Source organism: Miniopterus schreibersii (assembly GCF_964146895.1).
Source record: "Miniopterus schreibersii genome assembly, chromosome: 9".
Classification (NCBI taxonomy): domain Eukaryota; kingdom Metazoa; phylum Chordata; class Mammalia; order Chiroptera; family Miniopteridae; genus Miniopterus; species Miniopterus schreibersii.
The window spans coordinates 61,651,191-61,655,073 of NC_138118.1; positions in this window are offsets into that span (position 1 = coordinate 61,651,191).

Here is a 3,883-nt window from a genome sequence, read left to right on the forward strand (position 1 = left end):
GGCTAAATTATACTTATTATTTCATTTGAAATTTTACCTTGACCTGTGTCCTATCACCAGATGTTAAGCTGCTACCTTGAGTGATGGGGGAAACCAGCAGCACCATGAAGAGGAGGGGGCTTCTTTCCTTCTGCTCGGTAGATCACAGAACTGTTTCCATCACTTTCAGGCCCCTTATTTATTTTTTTTTAAATAGTTTATTGATTTTTAGAGAGGAAGGGAGAGGGAGATGTAAGAGTGAAACATCGATTGGCTGCCTCCTGCGCATCCCCTATGGGGGATGGAGCCTGCAACCAGGGCATGTGCCCCGACAGGGGGAATCAAACCAGCAACCTTTCAGTGCACAGATGACACCTAATCAACTGAGCCACACTGGCCAGGCCAGGCCCCTTATTTATCACTCCAGGCCTTCGTCACCAGCTCTCCATTTCAGGTGTCACTTATTCTTGCATCTAACACAAGGAGACTGAAGGCAGCCCTTCGTATATACTGCACTAACAACCTCTAAAATCGAAAGCTATGGAGAAGGCAGCTTGCAAATCCAAACTTCCTTGGGAAGGGTGTGTTGCTGCTGGAGGAGTTCTTCTTAAAACAAGGGCAGATTTTCTAGTCACTCGAGTCAGACTGGTTCCCACACCTAGCATCCCAATTAAGAGCTTTTCTCCAGTGCTCCTGGGAAGGGAGGCCCCCTGTAGAGTCCTCAGTGCACCCCTGCCTTCTGCTTTGGGGACCCTGTTCCCACCATTCAACAGTCAGAATTTAACCCAAGTGCCAACAGGCTGGCATCTTTTGACACATGCATGCAACTATTTGAGCGAAGTCTGGAGCTGGGAGTGAAAGCCAGGTCAAAATGATAACCTGCATTTGCACAACCAGTTACAGCTTAAAGAGCCTGGATTTGGGCGAGGGGGTGAGGCCTATGAGGTACTTGCCTCAAGCACAAAGTTTAAACCTGCTCCATAGAGTGATCAAGTAGTCAAGAAAAATAATGGAGTATTTATTAAAAATAGAAATTTATACAAAACCCCCATGATGAACAAAATGTCAAAATTTTGAATAAAGACGGGATCAGCAACAATGTTGTTGCTATACCACAGGCTAGAGGCCACAGGAAAATTTAGTAACTGATCCTGTCTTTATTGAAAATTCTAATGTTTTGCTCATGGTGGACTTTTTTGGCATTAATTCCTATTTTAAAAAAATATTGCATTAAAATACATTTTTTTGTTACCAAGTTTTTCTGTGTCCCCTTAAATTTTGTGCCTTGAGCAAGTGCCTCACTCTCCTCACCCTAATCCCAGCCCTGTGGTATATACAGCTGTTTGGGGGCTTTAACTTATTTGAGCCTCATGAGTACCTTGAAAGGTGGCAGGGAAAGTATTCTTATCTGCATTTGACAGTGAGGGAACTAAGTTGCAAAACAGGTAACACTGATGATGCAGGACTATATGTACATGTTGGACAAGAGATTAAAATTCAGGCCTGCTGACTCCAAACCTAGGGCTCTTTCTCTGATGCCAAAGATTCTCCATCTCCAATGTATCAAAAAATAAAAATAAAAAATCAATCATCTAAGAAAATTGTTGAAATCCAGATTCCTGAGTTCCCAACCATGGAGAGTCAGATTCTGAAGGCCTGGGATAGGACACAAGAATCAGCAATTTTTAATACACAAAGTGGTTTGGATTTCAGTGAGCCGTGGACCACAGTTTGGGCAACTCTGTCAAGACTCCAGGCAGATGCCCCAGACTAATCACTGCACAGCAAGAGCTTCAAGTTCTCATCATTAACATTTCTACTTGTAAAAGAGATATCATACTTAATTTCAGTTAAAATATTACTTTATCCAGTAAAGGTAACCTCAGCTAATTAACAAATAATAACTGTTAATTGTTATAGTTAACTAAGGGAAAGCAGGGTTTTAATTCACAGAGCTGATGCACTTTGATGAGCGAGAGCAGAAGGATGGTGCCCACTCCTATTGGATGTGGTCCCTGAGCAATCACAGGCCTTCTGGAGGGCACTGGACACCTGGGAGGAGTACCCCAAAAGGAGAGGGAATGTGACCTCAAAGACAAACTTTGTCTACTTAATATATTTGCCAGTGTTGGTTAGGGCTGAGGAAAAGCTCACTCTTTTTGTCAGGGCAGTTTCTAAATTGGGATCAAGTGAGAGAAAGAGTTGTAAAAAAAATTTGAATTTTTTACCTCAGTACTTGTGGACATGGTAACTTAAGCTGTAAATGTGTTATCAGGCCATAAAACCTTAGAAAAAGTTGAGCTGAAAATGTGGCTACGATGAAAGCAACTTGAGAAAGAATCTTGCCAGTGTTACCGAGAAGGCTTTTTGCCTGAGGTCAGAAGCATGAAAATCAAGCAAACAAAAATATTTAAATTGGATTCTCAAACTATTCATCTCTGAAAAAGAAAAAGAAAAAAAGAAAGAAAGAAACAGTTGATACTTTCTTTTCAATCAAGTGCCAGCTAGCTATGTGGATTTTACCAAACCTTTTCATGTAGGTTTTCCAGTTACCCTGACTATAGCCTCACAAAGCTTGATTATGGCAAGGAGCAGAATTTCATACCAAAATAAAATTCATTGCCTTGTCTTGTTCTTTGGGCTGTGGGTAAAAGAAATGGCAAAGGGGACTGGTTATCTAATAAGTAAAGTTAAAAGAAGTTGACTTGATGGAAGTTTTTAACTCTTCCAATCCATGAGCATGAGATATCTGTCCACTTATTTGTTTTTTTTTCAGTTTCTTTCATCAGTGTCTTGGTGGATAGATTTTTCACTTCCTTGGTTAAATTTATTCCTAAGTATTTTATTGTTTTTGATGCTGTTATAAGTAGGATTGTTTTCTTTTTCAGAGAGTTCACTGTTAGTGCATAGAAATGTAACTGATTTTTGTATGTTGATTTTGTATCCTGCAACTTTACTGAATTCACTTATTAGTTCTAATAGGTTTTGTGGTGGGGTTTTTTGGTGTTTTTTTTTTTTTTTGGTAGAGTATTTAGAATTTTCTACATACAAGAAAATGTAATCACCAGAGAGAATTTTACTTTTTCCTTTCAGATTTGGATGCCTTTTATTTCTTTTTATTTCCTGGTTGCTTGGTAGGACTTCCAGTACTATGCTGAATAGGAGTGGTGAGGGTAGGCACCCTTGTCTTGTTCCTGATTTTAGGGGAAAGTTTTCAGCCTTTCACTGATTTTTATTTTTTATTGATTTGAGAGAGAAGAAGGGAAAGAGAGAGAGATAGAAACATCAATGATGAGAGAGTCATTGATCGGCTGCCTCCTGCACGCCCCCAACTGGAGATCAAGCCAGCAACCTGCATGTGCTCTGACTGGGAATCGAACCATGATCTCCTGGATCATAGGTGGATGTGCAACCCCTGAGCCATGCTGGCTGGGCTCACTGATCTTTTCTATTGTTTTTCTGGCCTCTATTTCATTTATTTCTCCTCTGATCTTTGTTATTTTCTTCCTTCTGCTAACTTTGGGTTTAGTTTGTCCTTTTTTTTAGTTTCTTGAGGTGTGAAGTTAGGTTGTTTTTTAAAAAATATTTTTAAATTCAGGCATCCATTATTATAAACTTCCCTGTTAACCATTGCTTTTGCTTCGGCCCATAAGTTTTGGCACGTTGTGTTTCTATTTTCACTTGTCTGGAGATGTTTTATGATTTTCCTTTTGATTTCATCTTCGACCCTTTGGTTGTTCCACATATTTGCAAATTTTCCAGTTTTCCTCCTGTTATTGATTTCTAGTTTCATACTATTGTGGTTGGAAAAGCTATCTGGTATTGTTTCAATCTTAAATTTTTTAAGACTTGTTTTGTGTCCTATCATATGATTTATCCTGGAGAATGTTCTGTGTGGACTTGA